The sequence below is a fragment of the Maniola hyperantus genome, chromosome 12 (assembly GCF_902806685.2).
Source record: "Maniola hyperantus chromosome 12, iAphHyp1.2, whole genome shotgun sequence".
Lineage (NCBI taxonomy): Eukaryota > Metazoa > Arthropoda > Insecta > Lepidoptera > Nymphalidae > Maniola > Maniola hyperantus.
This window is the reverse complement of record NC_048547.1, coordinates 14,165,219-14,191,667: the sequence shown is the minus strand read 5'-3', so window position 1 is coordinate 14,191,667 and position 26,449 is coordinate 14,165,219. Positions and strand designations below refer to the sequence as shown.

The window sequence follows — 26,449 nt, the reverse complement described above, 5'->3', positions numbered from 1 at the left end:
AATTCAGCAGTTTTTTCTCAAAAATACTTTTCCTAAACCCTTATCGCGCGCTTGATTTCGGTGAAAATCATCGTGCCTCTCAACTTTCTCATACAATGTCAAGTGAAAAGCAAACATGTTACCCACGTGCGCTGCCAATTTCGGTCGAGCGTCCTGCGTCACCTTAAGGAAACCTGTATGCCTGAGAGTTCATCAAAGGTGTGGGAACTCTACCAATCCATACTTGGCCAGAGTGGTATCCTATGGTCAAAACCCTTCTCACTCTGAGAGAAGACCCGCGCTCTGTAGTGAGCCGGCGATGGGTTGATCATGATGATCATCATAAAACAAAAAATTATAAATTCCTAAAACCAATCAAATTGAATAAAACATTCTGGCATTTAGGTATAATAAATTAGAAGCAGCAAGCTTGCCCTATGCGAGGCGAGTGAACCTGTGACCTTATCGAACCGGACGCAAGACCATACATTTTACTACCTGTGGCGGGTCCCAGGCAACCTAGAGAATGGCTATGGTTTAACTATGGGTATAACTCGTAGACATATGAGTCAACTTATGAATTAATTAATTTCGACGACCTCCCTGGCGCAGTGGTAAGCGCTGAGGTCTTATTAGTGAGAGGTCCCGGGTTCGATTCCCGGTGGGAGTTTGGAATTTTATAATTTCTAAATCTCTGATCTTGTCTGGTGGGAGGCTTCGGCCGTGGCTAGTTACCGTCCTACCAAAGCCGTGCTACCAAGCGATTTAGCGTTCCGGTACGATGCCGCGTAGAAACCAAAGGGGTATGGGTTTAATAAAAACTGCCACACCCCTTCCAGGTTAGCACGCTTCCATCTTAGACTGCATCATCACTTACCACCAGATAAGATTACAGTCAAGGGCTAACTGGTATCTGAATTAAAAAATATAAAAAAATGATGATGCCCGTGACTTCGTGGATTTATGTTTTTAAAAATTCCGAGGAAACTCTTTGATTATATTTTTTTACTAATTACCTAGTTGATACCCTCATTTGACAAATGTATCTAGCCTTCTCTAGAGTTCAAGCTACATCTGTACCTTTCGTCAAAATTGGGTAAACGTATGGGTTGTGAAAAGCTAGCAGCCAGACAGACAGACACACTTTTATATTTAATTGTAGATAACGGGTAAAGGTACATACTATGATTAATTTGATGTTTTATTGGTCGCCTGGTGTTCGTAAAATATGTCGTTTTTAACCACGAAATAAGACACTTTCGCATCAATAATATTAGTAAAGTAGCTGCCCTGGCCCCTGGCCCCTGGCCCCTGGCCCCTGGCCCCTGGCCCCTGGCCCCTGGCCCCTGGCGAACTGAATTCGTTACGCCTAACAGTCGATTCTAAATTTTTAAATTTTTCTCTCCGTAAGGACCACCATCCTCGTACTTCAAGGAATATTATAAAAAAAGAATTAGCGAAATCGGTTCAGCAGTTCTCGAGATTTGCGATGAGCAACACATTTAGTGATTCATTTTTATATTAGGTATATAAATAACTAGCTTATGCTCGCGACTTCGTCCGCGTGGACTACAAAATTTCAAACCCCTATTTAACCCCCTTAGGAGTTGAATTTTCAAAAATCCTTTCTTAGCGGATGCCTACGTCATAATAGCTATCTGCATGCCAAATTTCAGCCCGATCCATCCAGTAGTTTGAGCTGTGCGTTGATAGATCAGTCAGTCAGTCAGTCACCTTCTCCTTTTATATATATAGAAGATGTAGGCGATCGGCTAGTTCAACTTTTGACATCTTCTAAAGTCGGCTGTTGCCAGGTAAAAAATAAAAATCGGTTTTAGACAAAAAGCGGTTGTCTGCGTTTTTATCTAAGGTCTGGATAATTTAATAACAGACTTGCGTATGTTTATAGTTGTTTGTGATTGTGAAGATGCTCCCATGCAATTAGATAGGCAATAAATTGATCATAACGGAATCGTGCATCTTCAGATTTAAGGTCAAAGATTCAAATCACTAGTCCTGCAAAGGGCAAGTCAGTTTAACTTTGTTTTTGCAGCCGGAGATGTGCCATAGACCCAATTTATATATTTTGACTAGCTTCTGTCCGTGGCTTCGGCCGCGTGGCCTACAGGAGACAAATGGCATTTTTTTATTCGGAAACAAACATTATAACATCAGTACGCGCACACACTCAAACTTCCATCCCCCATTTAACCCACTTAGGGGTGGAATTTCGACAAATCCTTTCTTAGTGGATACCTACTCTTTACAAAGAATAGACCCTCCAAATTGCATGTCTTTAGGACCAGCGGCTTAGGCTGTACGTTGATATATGTATATGTCAGTCGTCAGTCAGTCAGGACTTTGCATTTTATATATATAGATATACCCTTATTTCACCCCCTTAGAGGTTGAATTTTCAAAAAATCCTTTCTTAGCGGAAGCCTACGTTATAATAGCTATCTGCATGCCAAATTTCAGCCCGATCCGTCCAGTTGTTTGAGCTGTGCGTTGATAGATCAGTCAGTCAGTCACCTTTTCCTTTTATACATTTAGGTTATCTGAATAAGGTAAGTTTAACATAGAATACTAGTGACCCCTTTGAGGGGAAAGAGACTACAAATTAGGTTAGAACAATATAAGATAGATCTTTATTGACAAGAATATAATTTAAGTCCTTTTTAGGGTTCCGTACGTACCATGTTTATGTCATAACTAGGTGATGCCCATGTGATGACTTCATCCGCGTGGATTTAGGTTTAGGACCCGTGGAAAATTTTGGATTTTCCGGGATAATAAGTAGCCTATGTCCTTCCCCGGGATGCAAGATCTCTGTACCAAATTTTGGCAAAATCGGTTGAACGGATGGGCAGTGAAAAGCTAGTATACAGGCAGACAGACAGACAACAAAGTGATTCTATAAGGGTTCCGTATTTCCTTACCTAAAAAAAAGTATTTTCCTGAATGCTATGGCTACCTATGTGTAACATGGATCCGTGTTAACAGCATCATTAGAACGAAGCGACACATCGCACATGCACGGCGACAAAAGTCAGATACTCCTTTGTGGTAGTCACGCGCAGCGAACATCAAACACGTCACTTGTAGGGCGACCAGGATTTGCTGAAACTGGATGAAAAACAAGTCATTTATTTACTTTTTTTTTTAACAAGCTCGTCACGTTCGAATTGGTGTGATTCAGGGCTGTATGGTTTATGACCTTTGCTTATAGGTAAGTTTAAGTATTTTATTGTTTCCTCGCAGTTAGGAGGAAAGCACTTTTCCAGAATGGCATGCCTACCTGTTACGCACGCGACCAGGATTTGCACAAAAAGTATGAGAATCCGTAACAAGTCGTACTTAATTTAAAAAATTAAAAAACACATCCGTCCTGCGAATCAACGAACTTAAAGTAACATTTTACACATTTGAAAATAGTGGTTTACAACCCGTGCTCAATAGTGGGCGTGCAATGGGTTGATCATGATGTTGTACAAAATACCAGCGGCTCGATTGCGGTAAACTGACAGCTGCAATGTCACGATCGCAATCATCTCTCATTGGTTGATGCTCGCTTACAATGTATTGTTGCAACAAGAATACCATAAATTCAGCCAATCACAACGATTGCGATTATAATAATGATTGATGCAGTTTTCCCGCAATCGAGCAGCAGGGCTAAAGAATTATTTTAGCATGACGAAATAATCTGAAAAGAATTCTGACTACAATTGAACCGTGTGGTGACCCTCGTTGCCTTTGATCAGTGCCACTAGCGAACGTAACTACGCTAATGTGGGCCTTGTTACAACTACCCAGTGGCGTGCAGGTTATAGAGGCATAAATGCACTGCTTACCCCAGTTGTAATCGCTCAAAGCATATTTTTCATTATGAGCTGCCAGTAAACAGCCTACCTAACTAATGCCTACCATGGCTTCAAACACTGTGCACGCCACTGCAACTACCTAGGTGGGTACCTCAGATACTCAAATGTAGCGTACATAGTGTAGAATCTATTTTTCCTTCACTGAGTTAAAAGGTAAACAAGGACTTCTCTCAATCAATCAACTATCATGAAAACATCGTGAAGGAACTCAGAGTTCCGTAATATTCTCAAAGGTGTGTGAAGAAATCTGCGTTCGGTCAGCGTGGTAGACTTTGGCTAATCTTTCTTCTGAGAGGAGAAGCGTAGTAGTAGCTGGCGATGGGTTGATGATGATAGTAAACGTAGGCGTCCTAACCGCTAGCATATTAAGCTACCTTCCTACCTATATAGGAAGGTAGCTTATGGCGGCGCGGGGATCGAAGCCGTGTCCCTTTTGGTACCGGCTTCGCGATAATGCGACGGGGGCTTGTGGACTGTAGTTTTGATTGCGTAAAGGACTTGAGAATTAGAGAAAAAGGAAATCGGCGTACCTTTATATTACCCTTGTTCTTGATATTACAGCTGCGGCATCATTATTTAGATTTGGGCACACGCGTATTTCACTGTAACTTTGGTCTATTGTAGCGGTTTGGACAAAAATGCGGATTTTTCGATAATAATTAAACTAGCGGTGCACACACTATGTCAACTTGATGTCTCCGATCGCCATCTTCGATCTTCCATCTTGCGGGTTGCGCGGGGCGCGGGCGATCTTCTTCCATATGCAATAATCCTGTATTTAAGACGCGTAGCGCCATCTCGCGGTAGATTGCAAAGTTGCCGATATAGGTAAAGGATTATAAAAAGGTGAATAGGAAAGGATTTTTGGAAATTTGATTATGGCACAACCAGCTTATTATTCTGAACTCACATAAGTCCAGTTTTTACATACATTTAGCATACAGACAGACAAATGGGTCGCAGTTAACTTTATCGCCGGCGACGATCCCGCAGGTGATTCCGGCGACCCCACGCTAATTTGTTGCGGAACCTCGTTACGTTTCGGACACAGTAGACGTTATATTTAGATAACACTAGCTGCCGGCGAACTTCGTTCCGCCCAGTGGCGTGCAGGTCATAGAGGCATAAATGCACTGCTTACCCCAGTTGTAGTAGCTCATGGCAAATTTTACATTATGACCTGCCAGTTAACAGGTTCCTACCTAACTGCCTACCCTGGCTTCAAACCCTGTGCACGCCACTGGTTCCGCCTAACAGTCGATTCAAATTTTTAAAATTTTTCTCTCCGTAAGAACCATCCTCGTACTTCAAGGAATATTATTAAAAAAAACCGGCCAAGTGGGAGTCAGGCTCGCGCAATGAGGGTGCCGTACTACAGTCGTATTTTTTCGACATTTTGCACGATAATTCAAAAACTATGATGCATAAAAATAAATAAAAATCTGTTTTAGAATTTACAGGTGAAGACCTTTCATATGATACCCCACTTGATATAGTCGCTCACTTCGAAAGTTGAAAATACTAATTATTAGTTCATGACCACAATTTAATTTGTTTTGTGTGATCTAACCCTAAATTCACGGATTTCAGATTTTTCCCCAAATGTCAGCTATAAGATCTACCTACCTGCCAAATTTCATGATTCTAGGTCAACGGGAAGTACCCTGTAAGTTTCTTGACAGACAGACGGACAGACAGACAGACAGACAGACAACAAAGTGATCCTATAAGGGTTCCGTTTTTTCTTTTGCGGTACGGAACCCTAAAAATAGCGAAATCGGTTCAGCGGTTCTTGAGCTTCTTCTTCTTCTAGAATTAGAAAGGGTGCGGGCAGTGCGCACTCACTCAACACACTGAATGCCCGCGAATTCATGGATGCGTGGATTTAGGCTTTCAAAAATCCGGCGGGAAAGTTTGAAGAAAAACTTTGATTTTCAGCGATGAAAAGCAGGATGTGTCTAAGTAACTCTTTTAGGATTTTAAATCCCCCTGCTATGCCAACTAAAATTTCACATCATTCTATCTTGTGAGATAGCACTGTCAAATTGACGCCCCCGAACTGGTTGCGCATCGCCATAGGACCTACTTATATTATTACTAGCTTATGCTCGCAACTTCGTCCGCGTGGGCTACACAAATTTCAAACCCCTATTTCACCCCCTTAGGGGTTGAATTTTCAAAAATCCTTTCTTAGCGGATGCCTACGTCATAATAGCTATCTGAATGCCAAATTTCAGCCCGATACGTCCAGTAGTTTGAGCTGTACGTTGATAGATGAGTCAGTCAGTCAGTGAGTCAGTCAGTCAGTCAGTCAGTCAGTCAGTCAGTCACCTTTTCCTTTTATATATTTAGATTTATGTAGTACCTACCACACACTGATAGTATACTAGCTGACGCCTGCGACTTCGTCCGCGTGGATTTAGGTTTTTAACAATCCTGCGGGAATTCTTTAGTTTTCCGTGATAAAAAGTAGCGTATGTCACTCTCTAGGTCTTTGACTATACCCATGCAAAAAATCACGTCAATCCCTTGCTCCGTTGCGACGTGATTGAAGGACAAATCAACAAACCAATAAACCAACAAACGAACACACTTTCGCATTTATGATTGGGAACTGATTGTTGTACTTAAGACCATTCAGGCCCTCCCGTGGGTTAATTACCCCCTCGGAGTTAGCCGAAGTTCGAAACTCGCCAACTTTTCCAATCTACGCCACCTTTGATATCCTACTTCTATTCTATTCAATTTATTGGCTATCAAAATCCCTGATCTGCGACCATAATGGAGACTGGGAGATGATTTTTGTTGTGGTAAATGTGGAAATTAAGTACCTACTTTATTTTATAATTTTTATAGTGTTTTACCTACACTTCAAGGTTTCTAAATAATTTTAAATGTCATATCAAAAATTGCGAACCGGCAGGAATCGAACCCGCGTCTCGTGGGATCGCGCCCGACACTCTGACCACTAAGCTACAGCCCGCTTACTGCCAGTGACGGTGATATTATGTATGTTCACTCAGTACTGAAGCGACTGTTTATGCCATCTAGTAGCGACATCTTTTTGCAGTTATCCTCCTGGGTTCGATTCCTGCCGGTTCGCAATTTTTGATATCTGCCCCAGGCGAACTTCGTACCGCCTAACAGTACTTTTCAGGATTCTAATTTTTTAAATTTTTCTCTCCGTAAGAACCATCTCCGTACTTTAAAGAATATTATAAAAAAAGAATTAGCGAAATCGGTTCGGCTGTTCTCGAGATTTGCGATCAGCAACACATTCAGCGATTCATCATCATTTTTGAGAAGATTATTTAGGTAAGTAGGTACTTAATTAAAAAATCGGTTGCAAAATTGCAATCTAATAAACGAAAGTGAAGCTAAATAAAACTGTTTAAAAATGATACGAAGCTTTTTGGAAACAGCTAATAAACGAGCGAGGTAGCCGACTAACTGCCAGTCGACAGCGGAGCGGAGTGGAGTGGAGGCATAGCGGAGGCGGTAAGCGTTTTATTTTTCCTCGTTAATTATTTCAGCTAACAAGGTGTTGTCTCGCACTTTATTTATTGCTTTCTGAGCGTTAAGCTTTTTCTTGGCTCTTTGATACATTGCAATGTATTTTTAGCCGAAGTCAAAATGAGGTTCTAAAAATATTTTATTTCGAGTTTCGAAATTCCATCTTTTTAGGGTTCCGTACCTCAAAAGGAAAAACGGAACCCTTATAGGATCACTTTAAAACCGTGAATTTGTGTTTACATCACACAAAAAAATTAAATTGTGGTCATAAACTAATAATTAGTATTTTCCATTTTCGAAGTAAGATAACTATCAAGTGGGGTATCATATGAAAGGTACCTGTACATTCTAAAACAGATTTTTATTTATTTTTATGCATCATAGTTTTTGAATTATCGTGCAAAATGTCAAAAAAATACGACTGTATTACGGAACCCTCGTTGCGCGAGCCTGACTTGCACTTGGCCGGTTTTTCTATCTCTTTGTTAAGATAATTATTATCTTTATTTTTCGTAAATGTTTATTTTTCTTTATCTTTTTTCAATAACTAGCAGATCTGCCCCGGCTTTTCTCGGCTGGAATTTCTGAAAATAATTCCTTTGTCACCTAAGTCCTTAGTAGCATTTTTAACAAGCGCGAGCATTATAAAGAAAACCTATTGCTAAATCACAGTTTCTTTAACTTTGCGAATTTTTCGAAAAAGCAAATTAAGCTGCATATTGGTAAATCTGATATTTTGTAACAAATTACAATGCATGGCTAGTTTTAAAAAATACATCACTCGCACCTAAATATGTAATTTCTGAGAAAAATTGACATAACAGAGCCTGTTTTTCGTTTTAAGGCAAGGAATCTTAAAAATAGGGATCTAAAGGCCTATAATAATTATTTTATTGAGGAAAACCTATCCACGGTGGTTGTTTTTCCCCCATAAAGTGGTAAGTTTTACGAGGCAACGTCGTTGAGGCCTTCCGTCATCCGTGACACTTATGTCGTGATCATAGCACGGGAGCCCGAGAGCCCGGGGGCCAGGTGGGGGACCAGATTTATTAAACCGCATTGAAAGTTTACGGGGCTTTTATAAGCTGTGGTCGGAAATTTTCTAAATAATTGAACGTTTTATGAGTTTTAAGACTTTCAAGACATATAAAAATATGTAAGTGGACGTATTCTGTAAGTACCTACATTAAAATGTATTTTGACAATTTTAATAGGGGGAAACATTATTATCGATATAGACCCCAAAACATTTTTTTTTGTCTGTCTGTCTGCCTGTGCCCGCATCACCCGAAAACTATTGAACGGATTTTGATGAAATTTGGTGCAGTGGTAGCTAGCTGATAGTCCGAGTTAACATAATAGGGTAGTTTTTATCCCGAAAAATATTAAAGGTTCTTCAGGATACCTACTAATTTTTTTATCGATTTTACTCCATAACTCTGTCAAAATTGAACCGATTTTAACAATCCATTTTTCTAAACCTACAAAGGTTAGGTACCCTCTAAGTTTGGTACAGAATTAATGAACAGTTTCGGGAATTGGAACTCCTCAACGGGTAACAGCGAATCGATCGCGACCAGTATAATAGTTTGATAAAAAGTAGATTCTTAACCACATAATACATAGCACCTTAGTAACAGGTTTGATTCCGGAAAAAAATTGGTATGCACCTAGGTAAATTTCTTAGTGCAATTCAAAACAGGTTTCATTAGTATTCAGAACATTTCAAGAGGAATCAAAACCAGGTTCTGGATTTGTAAAGACCTAAACCCACGCGTACGAAGTCGCGGGCATTAGCTAGTTTTCAATAAAGTCAAAACAAGTAGATTTGACGTCGTCGTAGCGACTAGCGGTGAGGGTCCGGAGTCCGGAGGTGAGGTGGTGTTTACAAAAACACGGTGACTGGCTGATCGGGCCCTCCCGCGTCTTTATCGGCCCGCGTAGGCTTGTTGTCTGAGCGGACCGCAACATACCACCGTGACCAATTTTTTTTTAATTTAACTTCTACAATTTTTTTTTAATTTATAGACTAGCGCTTGGCTGCTATCAGACCTGGTGGCAAGTGATGATGTAGCCTTAATTACCGGCCAAATTAGGTCTACTGTGGGCGGTCCCTTGCACGAGTGTACCAGGCACACCAGGCTGTCGGCCAGGAGAGAGATGTGGCGAATGTCCGTGAGGCACATAACACGTGTTCTCAAAGACGTTGCTTCGTGATGACCACGACCACTCTGCCAAGAGTGTTATGATAAAGAAGAAGAAATTGAGTTGATGGTTCGCTATTGCGTGTGAGGGTCCCCATAAATAAGTAGTGAGTAAGCAAGGTAATGGGCCGGCGCCGCTGTAACAGCGCCTGTAAATGTAAACAGGTACCTACACCGCCTGTAAATGTAAACAGGTACTTACACCGCCTGCCAGCTCTATATTTACAAACTCAAATCATTTTCATACCATCTAGGCTGTACAATTTCTCTCGTTCGTGGCTGTACAATTGAGGCCTTGATAAAGTCAATTGCGTAGCTTATTGTATTAAATCATAATAACATCATGATCATGTCGGCACGGGTTTCCTTTGGCCATAGTCTACTACGCTGGCCAATTGCGGATTGGTAGACTTCACACACCCTTGAGAACATTATATAGAACTGTTAGGTATGCAGGTTTCCTCACGATGTTTTCCTTCACCGTTAAAGCAAGTGATATTTAATTATTTAAAACACACAACTCCGAAAAGCTAGAGGTTAAGACGTCCGCCTTCTAATCGGTCGGGGGTTCGATCCCGGGTTCGCACCTTTAACTTTTCGGAGTTATGTGCATTTTAAGCAATTAAATATCACTCACTTTAACGGTGAAGGAAAACATCGTGACAAAACCTGCATACCTGAGAGTTCTCCATAATGTTCTCAAAGGTGTGCGAAGTCGGTACATCCACACTGAGCCAGCATAACTGACTGTGGTTTAAATTCCTCCTTCATCCAGGTTGCATCCTGAGAGGAAACATGTGCTCATTAGTGGGCCGGCGGCGATGGGTTAGTCATGAATGAGTTACCTATCCGTTTAATGACCGCCGCTAGCGTTGCTTATCCCCGACGATCGCCCTTGTGCCGGTGTATCAAATATGGTAGTTGGCAAAATTCCACCTTTTTACCGAATTATGTTTACAATTTACGACGCCCTGAAATACGAGGAGGTTAAAAATCTTGCGCTATCTGTGGCGCGCCGCCAAACTACCTGCGCGGTAACTTGCATCGTTATTTAAACTGTCAACTATAAATAAGTTTATCTTTTTAACGGACTTAAAAAGAGGTTTTTAATTCATTATCATCATTATCAACCGATAGATGTCCACTGCTGGACATTGACTGGACAAATTCAAAATTGAGTTCTAAAAAAATAAAAATAAAAACCAGAAAATATTGTAAACCAACTTGTTTACTGTAATTATAAGCAATTATATTATGTACTAAGTACTTATACCTAAAAGCATGTTACACATTTAGAATTGTAATGAAATAATGTTGTAAATTTGTACCTTTTTCAGTAATAAAAGGCTTACTTACTTAGACGTCCACTGCTGGACATAGATCTCATGTAGGGACTTCCACACGCCACGGACTTGCGCCGCGCCGGTGAGCGATTCACAAAAAGCAAATGACAAAGTTTCATTCCATAAACAAAGTATGGCAAAATTAGGATTTATTTAATCATCTTTATAAAACTTCTGATTCTACAAATAATACACTTGACAAAACAACCAGACAAATAATCGTTTTCATAAAAATATTTCATTTGACAAACAATTGAGTTTTTAATCGTGTAAAACAACATAAATACTTACCATTCTTTTTTTAATATAATACCCTCTCCCCATAAATTCAGTTTATGATATTATAGAAAAAAACAGGCACAGAGAACGTAGGACGCAAGAGCGAGCGAAGCGAGCTCGGGACTCGGGGCACTTCGACTCGGATGGGTTTTACAGACTTCGCCATCCCCTATGTGGTTATTTCTTTTTCGGGATGGGGTCTTACAGACCCAGCCATTCCCTTCGTAGTTGTATTTTCTTTGTAAAACTTCCAGGGGCTCCTTCGCCAAGGTCGCTTGCCTGTTGGGTAGGTTAGACCCTCCTGTGAATTAATACCTATTTATATTAAACAACACAAATCTCATATTTAGATGAAAATTCAAATAAGATCCAACAGAAATTCCACAACAGGACATGATAATGTAAGCTAGGCATCCCTGTACGAATGTCTGTATAATTCGGCGGCAAATCACGCAACGCCTGGAGTCGCGCCAACCTTCCCCTACGCTACCTGTTTCAGTGCCCCTATCCGATTCATAGTATTTTTTTCTTTTCAGATAGCATTTAAATGTAGTCTTGTTACTATTAATGCATACTTTTATAGCGTTTCGAAAAATATTAGTTAATTTATGTAAATAAACATACCTAACTCTCTACCCTACCCTAAGGTTGCCTGGAAGAGATCGCTATTCTAGCGATAAGGCCGCCTATAATAATTATTGTACATGCAAACATCTTTGTTATATTTCTATTGTTTTGGTTTTGGTGTACAATAAAGAATATTTTAGTTTACTTACTAAGTAATATTAGAGTATTAAACATCATCTTAACCCATCGTGTATACATCATGAGAAAACCTGGCTGGTCACCTGATGTTAAGTGATTACGGCCGCATGTGAACATTTGCAGCACCATAGGAACTGCCGATGCGTTACCGGCCTTTCAGGAATTTGTTGGTAACTCCTTGAATAACCCCTAATCTAATAAGAACACCGTCCATGGGAGTTGGTTCCACAGTTTGCATGTGCGTGGAAAGAAGGATCTGAAACAACGGACGGACGGGACGGTCAAAGTGCACCAGACACCCCAGGTGGTGAGGGTGAAATTGCTTACGGTGGCGCGCGGTGCGGTTGTAGAAAAAGGATGATGATGATAAACCCGGTTATTGAATAAGCCCGTGGCTAAATAGTGCAGGTGAATAAATAACGCAGCGGTCGTGCCCACACTAACTCACTGACTGCGTGCGTGCGACGTGACACGCTTCCAACTGATTTATGTGTCCACTGGCGAATCCAACACCACTAGCTTTTGCGCGGAGTTTTCATTGCTTACTTATTTAGTGAAAACTGAGTGAAAAATGACGGCAAATTAAAAAAAAATAGGTCCAGTGTGTCTTTAGTTTAATCCTATTATAATATTATTAATGTAAAAGTGTGGATGTTTGGATGTTTGTTACTCAATCACGCAAAAACGGCTGAACGGATTTGGATGAAATTTGGAATGGAGATAGATTATACCCTGCATTAACACATAGGCTACTTATCCCGGAAAATCAAAGAGTTCCCGCGGGATTTTGAAAAATGTAAATCGACGTGGACAAAGTCGTGGGCATCAGCTAGTTTTGAATAAACAAACAAACGTTCAATATTTATGAACACCATCATCATCAGCATCATATACTAGCTAGTAGCTTATGCTCGCGACTTCATCCGCGTGGAGTACACAAATTTCAAACCGCTATTTTACCCCCTTGGAGGTTGAATTTTCAAAAATTCTTTCTTAACGGATGTCTACGTCATAATAGCTATCTGCAAATTTCAGCTCGATCCGTCCAGTAGTTTGAGCTGTGCGTTGATAGATCAGTCAGTCAGTCACCTTTTCGTTTTATATATTTAGATTAAAACACACATAACTCCGAAAAGTTAGAGGTACCTACGTGCCCGGAATCGAACCCCCGACCTCCGATTAGAAGTCGGACGTCCTAACCACTAGGCTATCACAGAAAAGCTTATTATCATTTAAAAATGAAAAGATTTTTCCTAAAAGATCGAATAGGTATTAAACTATTGAAAACGTTTTCCTTTCACACAATAGTGCGGCGTTTACCGAGCCATTCCACCTGGTCACATCGGGAAATAACTCAAACGCCGCATCTCACTAGATCTATTGTTGGGGGAAAAATGTGGTGCTCGCCCATCGGTCCATTGTGCACAGGTATTCAGCGAATTAACTCGGTCTAGACGCTGAACTCTGCCCCTGACTTTTGGCCTGAAAAACTTGTAACTTTGCTCTACATTAAAATTTTACCTCCTCTCAATATAATACCTCTTTTCTATTATTATTTTTGTCTACTATTAATTACTATTTACTTGATGCTAGCTGATGCCCGCGACTTCGTCCGCGTGGAATTAGATTTTAAAAATCCCGTGGGAACTCTTTGATTTTCCGGGATAAAAAGTAGCCTACGCGTATGTCACTCTCCAGGTCTTTATCTATAACCTATGCAAAAAATCACGTCAATCCGTTGCACCGTTGCGACGGGATTGAAGGACAAACCAAAAAACCAAGAAATCAACAAATCAATAAATCAACAAAAAAAGCACACTTTCGCATTTATAATGATTATGCCCTTGACTTCGTCTGCGTGGATTTAGGTTTTAAAAAATCCCGTTAATTTTTTGATTTTCCAGGACAAAAAGTAGCCTATCCGCATAGCTCGTCGCCGAGATGCAAGATAATACGAGTATGTCTGTACCAAATTTCGTAAAAACATTTAAATGGATGATTCTAAAAATCCCGTAGGAAAATCAATATTAGATATATAATAATAATCAATCGTGGTGGATTTAGGGATGCAAATCCTTACAGCATCACGGTTAAGAAATTGGGTCCTCGAGTTTAACGATAAGGTCTTTACTTTGTAGGTATCTCCAATATCAATTTATAACCGACAGTTTCTTCAAGTTGGGGGCTACAGCTAGTATAGTAGACTAAAGATTCAACTAATCGACAAACGTGGAAAAAAGTCGACTACCGATGTAAGTTGAAGGTTGAAAGTTAGTCGGTAAATCCCGTTGATCTATTGTTGGGGGAAAATGTGATATTGCGTCCATTTGGACTGTTGTACAGGTAGTAAGTCGGTCTAGACAACGAACCGGCGACCTCTGAGCCCCTGCTCTTGTCTGATTAAACTTGTGACCTTTTTACTGACCTTTGACATTGACCTTTTTATTGTTTGTTTTGTTTCGTTCACGATTTCGTTTTAGTAGGTACCAATTTATTTTTTGCCGGGATGTAGAACTAGTTGTTGGAGTAAAACTGCAAAGATTTGTTAAAGCGATGTTTAGATGAAAATCTTATTTCAGGCTGTAAAGACTGTATTTCAAAATAGCTCTTGCCCCCGACTTTGCCACGTGATATTTATAGATACTAATTTTAGAAATGCGAAAGTGTGTCTGTCTGTCTGTCTGCTAGCTTTCACGGCCCAGCAGTTTAACTGATTTTGATGAAATTTGGTACAGAGTTAGCTTACATCCCGGGGAAGGGCATAGGCTACTTCTTATCCCGGAAAATTAGAGTTCCCCCGGGAATTTTAAAAATCTAAATCCACGCGGACGAAGTCGCGGGAATTATCTAGTACCTACTTAATAAACTATTATTATTTTTAATCTAAAATCTAAACTTATTTATTTCATGTAAGACACTCTCTTGGGTGTCTGGCAGGGGGTGCCACGATATTAAGTATTTGGCAATGCATGACGTGATTTCTAATACTATTCCGAAGAAATTTAGACTTTATACTTTGATTTAAAAAATTATACGTTTTTTTTACCTGTTCTCTGCCAAAGCCACCGTGATCCAAATTTCATAGTAGCTGATCGTTCCTCCCTGTTTTAGGGACAATGCGCAGAGAAACTTTCAGTTTTTACTAACTAGCTTATGCTCGTGACTTCATCCGCGTGGCCCACACAAATTTCAAACCCCTATTTTACCCAAAAGGGGTTGAATTTTCATAAATCCGCTTAGAAAGCCTTAGCGGATGTCTACGTCATAATAGCTATCTGCATGCCAAAGGAGATCGCCCGTGAACGGGCCCTCTTTTGTGGCGTCGTGTCAAAACTTAAATTATTTTTTTTTTAAATGTGTTATTTTTTTACGATTATGTTTTATAACGACTTTTTTTCACTCTATTATTGAAAATATCCACAATTACAGTTAGAATCGTAAACATGCATTTATTTTGAAGAAGTATTAATTAAATATAACCTCAATATCAGCAATATAAAAAATAAGATTTCTTTATAACCAGGGTGAATAAATAGAAATCGTTTGCAGAATATAAAGAGTTAATTATTTGTCTATAAAATAAAATTAAAACCATGGTGACACAACAATTATATTAGGGGGGGCCCAAAGCTCCTAAGAAAATGGGCAATCTCTTTTCAGCCCGATCCATCCAGTAGTTTGTGCTGTGCGTTGATAGATCAGTCAGTCAGTCACCTTTTCCTTCTATATATTTGGATAACGAAGGAGTGGCCCTCACAGACTCTAAGTCTATTTTTGTTATAGCATTAAATAAAACCAAAAAACCCGGGTACTATGTAGATATCTAAATTCCATGGTTTAGTCGTAATAGAATTCAACAATGGTCGGTTAGGTGCAACTTGAACGCCTCGTGGTGGCGAGCAAAGGTCCCGGGATCACGTGGCTGGAATGGAAGGTGGATTTAATTGCCCGGCTCATTATAATGGCGTCTTAACTTAGCCTCCACGTCTGCTGTCGTCTTCGGGCGGTTTACCACTGCTGCCGACATAAAGAAACATAATTTTTTTATGTTCTTCATTTATTCATTGCAATTAAATAGGTAAGATCGTAACATAATATTATCGTATAGGTATATCCTCTTGACGTCAGAGCAGTTGTCTAGTGAATATTTACTAGAACCAAAAAATCCTTTCCAAAAAATCTTTTTTTTTCTTGAATCCGAATTGCCAAGAAATGCAAGACAAGCATCTTTACTTTTGAATTGGACTTAAAATGAAATAAATTAAGTACACGATCACTTATCAGAGCTACGTAATGGCGGTGGTTTTCTCGGTTCAAATGCGTGGAAAGCCGTAGGTACGTATTAGTTAGTAAGTATTTGTGATCTTTTTGTCTTTATGTTTTTTTTGTTGTTTTTTTTTTCTGTACGTTTGTTTGATGTTGTTGTGTTTTTTATATCTAACTATAAACTGTGCGCTATGGTCCTAAATAAATGATAATTTACATAAATTGTTTTATTTTTCGGATTTCCAGTTAAGTACTTTCATGTGTTCTAGAATGTAAAACATTTTAATTAAAATTAGATTCGGTAAGTAAGCTTTTTCAGAATTAGGTATTGTAATCCCGATGGTCGCATTCCTGTTCCGAAGGCGGGCGGCAGGGGCGGGCGGGGAGGGCGGGGGGGGGGGGGGGTGATAGGAAGGTTGCGAACAGATAAATTATCATTAGTGTACACGGCCAAGGCGGATGCAATTCCTGGATGTGAGATATACCAAATTATTAATTGGATGTGGTATATTTTCACGACTGCCCAAAAAAGTAGTAGGTATAATATTTCATGGGTTCATGTAGTTTCTTTACCCCACCATTACTTACTTCTTAATGTCTGAACAGTGAACAGATTTCGATGTATAAGTATGGATTATCATAAAGCTTATTTCATTTCCATCACCATGTCTTAGAACATCACATCGCTGCACTGGTCGGAAAGCGTCGCGTGTATGTTTACGCCCCAAGACTTACCTAGATTATAGATAACTAGAGGATGCCCGCGACTTCGTACGCTTGGATTTAGGTTTTAAAAAATCCCGTGGAAACTCTTTGGTTTTCCGGGATAAAAAGTAGCCTATGTCCTTCCACGGTATGCAAGCTGTACCTAATTTTGTCAAATACGGATGACCCGTGAAAGGATAGCTGAAAGACAGACAGACACACTTTCGCATTTATAATATTAAGTATGGAAGTATGGATGATAAAGCAATTGTGGTAAATAAAGAAATGGTATTTATTTCGAATGTCGCATCCAAAATAACTCGCAGTGTCGTGGCTGCAGGCGCGTGCCGCATAGACTGCACTTACATGAAACAGAACAAATTGAAAAGTCAACCGACGGTAAACGACGCGCGACGTTGATTTGTCGACCGCTCTAGGAACTACTCCGGGAACACTCCGGGAACTACTCGACAACGCGCTCCTACGCGTTTTGTGCACTAATAAAACATAGTGGAAAAGAATTGGACTACAATATTAGTTCACCTTTTACTTTTTTTGGTAATTAAACAAAACGATTTGAAGCGGTAAGAGCCTGGTGGTGGGTAAAGACTTCGGCCTCCAAGTTAGGGGATCCGGGCCCAGGGTTCGATCCCAGGTATGCACCTCTAACTTTTCGGTGTTATGTGCAATTAATTAATATTTCTCGCTACGATGAAAGAAAACGTAGTGAGGAAACTTACATACCAGAGTGTTCTCCGTGATGTTCTCAAAGGTGTGGGAAGTCTGCCAATCCAGACTGGGCCAGGTGTGGCTGACTATGGTCTAAACCCTTCTCATTCGGAGAGGAGATCCGTGCTCTGTAGGGAGCCAGCGATAATAATCTTTTACACTATTTTTAAGTGCTTTTAAATAAAAATGCTAATAGGTAAGTTACAAAATATAAGTGGGTAAGTAAGTATACTTCTTTATTCAAGAAATTCCTGAAAGCCCAAACCCAATTTGTACAAAGGTATAACTTCTATTCACAATACCTCTATCTCTTGGTTACACAAAGCTCTGCAAAATGGTTCGCCATCGATAACTTAATAACAAGCGGAGGTGAATGGCAGTTTGATAATGTCGTAAAAGATCGGCAGCCATCTTGAGATCGCGTAAACCTCTCAGGAGTCCTCAATAATCCGGACAATAAAGAAAAATTCCAACCCTCTTTATGAAGAGGTAAGTCCTCGACAAATTGTGTCCAATAAAAGACGTGGAGACGCCATGAGTTCTATAATTTTTGTTGTTTTTATTTTTAATCCGAGTTATATTATGAACAGTACGTAGCCGAAAGTGATGTATATCGACCTTTAGAAGGAGATAGCAGATTTGTAGAGCACTGCCTCTGACGTTGAGGCCGATAAAACGTCATATATGTATTAATGACAGAGATAACGCTCTGCAAAGCCGAAATGTCATTCTAAAGGCTGATATACCATTACATTCATACATGAGCACTAACTTGTAGGCTGATTCGCTAACTCAGTGTCTAACACTGTATGATTGCCACCGAGTTCATTTGACATTTATTTCTAACTAGCTGATGTCAGCGGATTCTTCCGCGTGTATTTAGGTTTTTAAAAACCCGTGGGAACTCTTTGATTTTCCGGGATAAAAAGAAGTCTATTTCACTCTGCAGGTGGTTAACCTATGCAAAAAATCACGTCGATCCGTTGCGGAAGGAAAAACTAACTAACTAACTAACCAACAAACAAACACAACGAAAAATCATTTAATGAGCGACTCTACGGTGGTCTATGTCTCAGTGGCAGCGGAGACTGTAAGAGAGAGCGTCGTGCAGGTAAAAGTCGCTGTAAGTGGATTGCTCGCTGCTTTACATGCAAATATTTTGTGCAAACGCCCCACTCGGTTATTGCACGGAACATTATTTATGGGACTTATTCGTAATGGAAACATTCAGAGATTTATACCGAGAGTTTGAGTTTGATTGAGATCTTCCGTGAAATCTGCTTTTATTTGTTAAGCTTATTTTGTACACACGTGTTTATTTTATAAAATAAATTGCTTTGGATTTTTTTTAAAGAAAGATGATAAAATCGTTTTTCACATTATGAATTACTTACAATCTCACACTCGCGACTTCGCGTGGACTACACAAATTCAAACCCCTATTTCACCCCTTTGAATTTTCAAAAATCCTTTCTTAACGGATGCCTACTTCATAATATCTATCTGCATGCCAAATTTCAGCCCGATCCGTCCAGTAGTTTGAGCTTTGCGTTGATAGATCAGTCAGTCAGTCACCTTTTCCTTTTGTATAATTAGATAATAATATAAGAACTGTCAGGCATGCAGGTTCGATGAAAACCATGTGATGAAAACCGTTAAAATAAGTGATATTTAAAAGCTTAGCGCACATACATCCAAAAAGTTAGAGATGCATGCCCGGCATCGAACCCCAGACTATAATAAAAAAAGGAAATTCCTATTAGCTATTTACCTAAGTAGATCAATATTTCCGATACATTTTACTTATCCTTTAGTTATGCTAACTCCCTTCAAAGCAATCTAAGTATAGTTTATTGTGTGGTTTATTGAATAGCTGATCACCAAAGGTGCTCGTCCTACAAAGAGCACATAATAAGCAATAATCTTGACGGATGGAGTCGCGGCGCCACGCGCGGTCGTCTGTCACGCGCCGGGAGATGGATCGACATACAGATCCGTGGAGACTGAAGATGGGCCGTCATACAATAATAATATGATGACGAGGTATACTTACTACCGGAAAAGGTGATAGATTCCGTCATCTTATTAAAATAGTACATACTCTCTCACGTATTCTCTCTCTCTCCCACACACAAACACACACCCAACCACGCACACACAGCCACACATACACTAACACATACACACACACACATGCATATGTTGTGAATCACCTACTAGGTATTTTTACTAGTTTAGACTTTTATATTTTCATATTATTATATTGTAAAGCTTGCTGAAATTATTTGATCGCTTCAAACGTACTGTTATAAATTTATAATTAATGAAGTATACCCTTTCAAACAAAAAAAGAATTTTCAAAATCGGTCCAGGCGTCTTCGAGTAATCGGGGAACATACATAAAAAAAAAAAAAAAAAGATTCCGACGAATTGAGAACCTCCTCCTTTTTTTGAAGTCGGTTAATAACTATTTAAGTAATCTGTAAAACAAAATTGTAATCCTATTTGGCCTTATTTTCAAGTCTGTTATTATGTAAAATTATATTGTATGTATCGCTGTTGATTGCAAATAAACGAATAAAATAAAATAGCATACAAGAGTGTTTCTCCAGAACTGCGTTCTTCGTGTGATTCATCTGGCATAATTGACGCTTTTGACTAAGAAGTGCAACACCATATGAAATTAGGGGTAAAAACACAAAGGAACCGCGACAGGTTGAGATGGCAATCAGTTAGCGCGGGGGCTGTGCGGGTGTGTGGGGCGTTCCCACTCCGATTGCCATCTCGACCTGTAGCGGTTTCTTTGTGTTTTTACTTGACAGTTTCTAAACTTGTAATGGGAAAAATCTCTAAGTGCGAGTATTTTAAAAATACTTAACTCTATTGATACAATTCCGTAGAGGCTGAGAGGGTTTCAGACGATCTCTTAAGCGATACCTGCCCTCAACGCCTCTCGGTGTAATGAGATTAGTTAGAGCCGGCCGTATCCTCTGATCCAGGTATTTAGCCGTCTGCCGTGAGTGGCCAGGGGGGTGAACTGAGACGCATTGTGAGTTAAGTAACGAGTTAAATCTCCACTGAACATTGAAATAAATGAGCATACATCATGCATTGGTAAGTCATAAAATAATAATCAATTATATTACTATTAGGTAGGTACCTACTCTTTAATATTCAGGGATAAAAAGATAAACAGCCAGACACACTTTCGCATTTGTAATATTACCGACAATACTAGTATCATGATCAACCCATCGCCGGCTCACTACAGAGCACGGGTCTCCTCTCAGAGTGAGAAGGGTTTGGCCATAGTCTACCACGCTGGCCAAGTGCGGATTGGTAGACTTCACACACCTTTGAGAACATTATAGAGAACTCTCAGGCATGCAGGTTTCCTCACGATGTTTTCCTTCGCCGTTAAAGCAAGTGATATTTAACTACTTAAAACACACATAACTCCGAAAAGTTAGAGGTGCGTGCCCGGGATCGAACCCCCGACCTCCGATTAGAAGGCGGACGTCCTAACCACTAGGCTATCACAGCACAATACTAGTATGGATAATGCAAAATTAATAAATGAGTGTTTTAATTCAGAAAATCTCTAAGCTAATCTAATGCCCGTGATTTCGTTCGAGTGGTATTACGTTTTTAAAAATCCCGTGGGTCCTTTTTGATTTTCCGGGATGAATGTCAAAATCAGTTAAGAGCACGGGCCGTGAAACTTTTTGTCACTGCAATAATGAAGGAAAAACAAGCAACCAGCAAGCAACACCCACTCTCACTGTTTCCCACGGATAACCTAAAATAGAGTCTACGCGTGTAAATTTTCACTCCGACAGGAAAAATTACTCATTTAAAAATTTCATCGCTCTTCAAAACCAATCTCTTTATTTCAGATCAGTGAAATAAATTTCCACTTTTTCATTGATTTTAGGTAATGAGCCTCGATAGCTCAACGGTTATAGGAGCGGATAGAAAACCGAAAGGTCGCCGGTTCAAATCCCACCCGTTGCACTATTGTCGTACCTACTCCTAGCACAAGCTTTACGCTTAATTGGAGAGGAAGAGGAATATTAGTCAGATATTTAGCTTATAAATGTAGTGTTTATTTTATAAAATAAACTGCTTTGGATTTTTTTAAAGAAAGATGATAAAATCGTTTTACAGAATATTATGAATAACTAGCTTATACTCGCGACTTCGTCCGAGTGGACTACACAAATTTCAAACCCCTATTTGAATTTTCAAAAATCCTTTCTTAACGGATGCCTACTTACTTCATAATATCTATCTGCATGCCTAATTTCAGCCCGATCCGTCCAGTAGTTTGAGCTGTGCGTTGATAGATCAGTCAGTCAGTCACCTTTTCCTTTTGTATAATTAGATTTTTTATTCAGATAGAAGTTAGCCCTTGACTGCAATCGCACCTGGTGGTAAGTGACGATGCAGTCTAAAATGGAAGCGAGCTAACCTGGAAGGGGTATGGAGTTTTTAACAAATCCATGCACCTTTGGATTCTACACGGCATCGTACCGGAACGCTAAATCGCTTGGCGGCACGGCTTTGCCGGTAGGGTCGTAACTAGCCACGGCTGAAGCCTCCCACCAGACCGGACCAGAAATTGAGAAATTATAAAATTCCAAATCCCTGCCAGTAATCGAACCCGGGACCTCCCACTAATAAGACCACAGCGCTTACCACTGCGCCAGGGAGGTCGTCTTTGTGATTATAAAGCTGTTTGCAACTAAGAATGGAGGAACATTAAGGACGCAGTACACTCGGATAACTCAAAAGCGGGCTTAGCTGGTAGCCGCCAAACGATGCGGAGACTTTATTGGCCCCTACTTAGTGGCTCACTTCGAGGTGAGGGCGGTTGTCCAATGGCTCCGAAAATAATTTCTATACAATGGACCAAAAGCTTCATCATCATCATCATGGTCATCATCGCCGGCTCACTACAGAGCACGGGTCTCTTCTCAGAGTGAGAAGGGTTTTGGCCATAGTCTATACCACGCTGGCCATGTGCGGATTGGTAGACTTCACACACTTTTGAGAACATTATGGAGAACTCTCAGGCATGCAGGTTTCCTCACGATGTTTTCCTTCACCGTTAAAGCAAGTGACATTTAATTACTTAAAACGCACATAGCTCCGAAAAGTTAGAGGTGCGTGCCGGGATCAAACCCCCGACCTCCGATTAGAAGGCGGACGTCCTAACCACTAGGCTATCACAGCTTAATTTGCTATAATCTGAAACAGGTCGAATCTGTATGGTGCAACATGCAGCATGCGAAATGCACCGCCCGCCCTCCCACTGCTAAACATGCAGGAAAAATCAGGCACCGGGCATGTTATACGCACCACCACCACGCAGCACCACACAAATCCCAAAACACACTCGACGCACGTTTCGCCCCGACTTCCGCAAAGTAGCACCAGCTTCCATACAACATATATTCATATTAAAAGTGAATTTAAGTAAAGAGAAGTTTACCAGTGGCAAAAAAAAGACTCAATTCATACTTATCAATGGAAGACGTTATGAGCAATTTTTCGCATATTTTTTTCTGACAAGGGAAGTTATCTATAATTAATTTCTGCAAAAAGTAGAATGGTTAAAATATTTTTAGGGCAACGAATAATTATTTTTTAAGTACGTATATAGAGGCGGCGATCGTCCCAGCTGAATTGCATGGAACTACAGTAAAAATTAATCTAAAAAATAAATGTCTGACCTAAACCCGAATGTGGCGCAAAACTGTCCCAAAAAAGGGAATTGCCTCAGCGTAAAGTGTATGTGGGTACACTACCTCAGCGCTGTTTTTCAGGCAACCCCTGAAAAAATCCACTATTTGAAACTAGCTGTTGCCCGCGCCTTTATCCGCGTGGAATTAGGTTTTCGAAAATCGCCGCCCGCCTTCCAAACAGGAATGCGACCATCTAGAGAACAATACTAGAATCTAGATTCTAGAGCATACAACAATAAAATAAAACTAGGTTTTTGAAACCCCTGCACACAATGGACTACGGTTGTACATTCTCCTTATAAAAGCTACTACAGGACGCGGCAGACAATAATGTACATCGACCTTTAGAACGAGATTTCGGCTTTGTAGAGCATTGTCTCTGTCACTCATACCTATGTAACGTTTTGTCGGTCTCAACGACAGAGACGATGCTCCACAAATCCGCTATCTCTTTCTAAAGCTCGATGATTATAGTGGAATAAAGAAAAAATCTTTATTACTTGTTACTTGTATTTTATACAGTTGAAACATATTTAAATTTATTCCTTGAGGAGATTTTAAAAGTTGTAACAACTTTTCTCTACTCTTCAATCGTCCTATTCAATTCTAATGCAGACGTTTCCATCGTAATGTTTTTCAACAACTTTTTCGCCCAGTACAAAGTTCGATCAAGGTAAAACATTAATCTTAAGTTGTTCCCGAAACTCCCGGCGTTCTATCATTAGTGATCCAAGAGCTAGTGGGAAATTAGACCTACTTATTACGTAAACCAGAATCCACACAATAATAGTAATTAGTATTAATATAGCTGGATCTTCTCGGTAGGAACGGCGGAACCAGTGGTAAATTAAACTACCTGACGATTCAAAAGCACTTGTAAAAGTTTCATCCAATCCAATCCATCAGCCTGTTTGCGTCCACTGCTGGAAATAGGCCTTTCCAAGAGCACGCCACCAAACACGGTCCTCAGCCTTCCTCATGCACCCGCTCCCCACCACCTTCTTCAGGTCATCGGTCCAGCGGGCTGGAGGTCATCCCACACTGCGCTTACCGGTACGCTGTCTCCACTCCAGAACAGGTCTGCCCCATCGGCCGTCGGTTCTGCGACAGACATGACCTGCCCATTGCCACTTCAGCATGCTAATCCTTTGAGCTATGTCGGTCACTTTTGTTCTTCTGCGAATTTCCTCGTTCCGGATTTTATCCCTGAGAGTGATACCCAACATAGCTCGCTCCATTATAGCACGCTGAGCGACTATTAGTTTGTGGACGAGGCCAACTGTCAGTGTCCACGTTTCCGCTCCATACGTCATCACAGGTAGGACACACTCATTGAAGACCTTAATCTTAAGGCTTTGTAAAAGTTTACTTGAATAAAAATATATATTATTCTATTCTATTCTATATAGGTACCTACTAATCTCAAATATGAAAAGAATTGGCAGGTTGTTCTACTAAGTGCCGATTTCACCAACGTCAAGTGACGTGTATTTGTTATGTATAATACTAAGATAGCTGTTAGGTACTAGTTTAATAAATATTTAATGTTTGTAATAATATTGTTTAGTAGGTGTAAGATAGTTTGGAGTACACTGTCGCATTAGGACTCCATATAAGGACGGTGTACATTATCTGTCTTTTCTAAAAAAAAAAGTAAAATAAATGATAAACGGTACAATTGAACCAGCCAAGAAGCGAAATCGAGACCTCGCTATTGAAAGGTCACTAAGCATGTACCAGAAGTTATTTAAAACTTCCCACGTGCTCTGCGCCTATAGGGAGGTTCGCTATTCAGGTACCCGTGTTTTTTATCTGGAAAACTTGGAAAAACTCGAAAGTAATCGACAGAAAGAATTAATGTGGCGTCACTAACTCGGCCGTCGCCTCTGACTTTTAAAAATCTCTCTTTCTTAATTTTTACATCATTGCAAGGTGTTATATTTTTAGTGACGCGCAAGTTTTTGTTATCGATATTGATAACTTCAGTTTTTGAATGAAACATCGTTTTTGTAAAATTGATGGAATAAAATCTAAATATATAAAAGGAAAAGGTGACTGACAGACTGACTGACTCACCGACTGATCTATCATTGGACGGATCGGGCTGAAACTTGGCATGCAGATAACTATCATGACGTAGGCATCCGCCAAGCAATGGTTTTTGAAAATTCAACCCCGGGGTGAAATAGGAGTTTGAAATTTGTGTAGTCCACGCGAGCATAAGCTAGTTTGTTTATATTTTTGTCATAAAACAGTTGACAAATTAGCGATGCTTTAGTTTAACTCTTTCTTTAAGTCTATAGTTTAATTCGGTGGTGTCAATAAATGTTATGTGGGTGGTATATTATGTGCTCATGAAACCAATCATGGTTAGTATTTAGCTTCTCTTTCTTATAAAATGGCTTTCAGGTTACAAAGTTCTGACTGACTGACTGACTTATGTATCAATGCACAGCCTAAACCACTTAGGTGTGAAGTAGGTATCCACTAAAAAAGGATTTTTCGAAATTTCACCACTAAGTGGGTTAAATCGTTTATATCTTTTGTATATACATACAGTAACTAAGGATTCTTGTATTCATTTTATATTATTATTCTGGTACCGTAAGACCTATTCCACTTTCTAATACGCCTTACTCACAATCTTGAATGGGAAACTGGAAGAAATCTCTATTTAGATATAAGCATTTAGAATATAACTTAATTTATTCAATCAATCAATCAGCCTGTTTGCGTTCACTGCTGGACATAGGCCTTCCCAAGAGCACGCCACCACACACGATCCTCCGCCTTCCTCATTAACCCACTTCTTAATTTATTACTACTATGTAACTACAATTTTGGTACATGAAAAATAAAAATAAATAAAATAAATGGGTGTTTGAAATTTATGTGCGAGAGGAGTTAGGTTCAGCTAGTTATCGATATAAAGCTGTCCCATCACTACCCGCGTCTACGTAGTGAAACCTATTAATAATTCTCGGGTGGGAAAGTTTAAAAGTGTTTCCCTCCACCTTGTCGGCGGTACTCGATGC

General features: G+C 39.9%; 1 long non-coding RNA gene across 1 annotated transcript in view; it reads right to left on the bottom strand.

Annotated features, from left to right (window-relative positions):
- The window catches only part of LOC138403142 (uncharacterized), a 55,021-nt gene extending 32,641 nt beyond the window's left edge, over positions 1-22,380 (bottom strand). Inside the window, exon 1 of the long non-coding RNA XR_011237421.1 lies at positions 22,278-22,380. This is a non-coding gene — a long non-coding RNA (uncharacterized lncRNA). The remainder of the gene's footprint in view (positions 1-22,277) is intronic.
- Between the last annotated feature and the right edge of the window lie 4,069 nt (positions 22,381-26,449).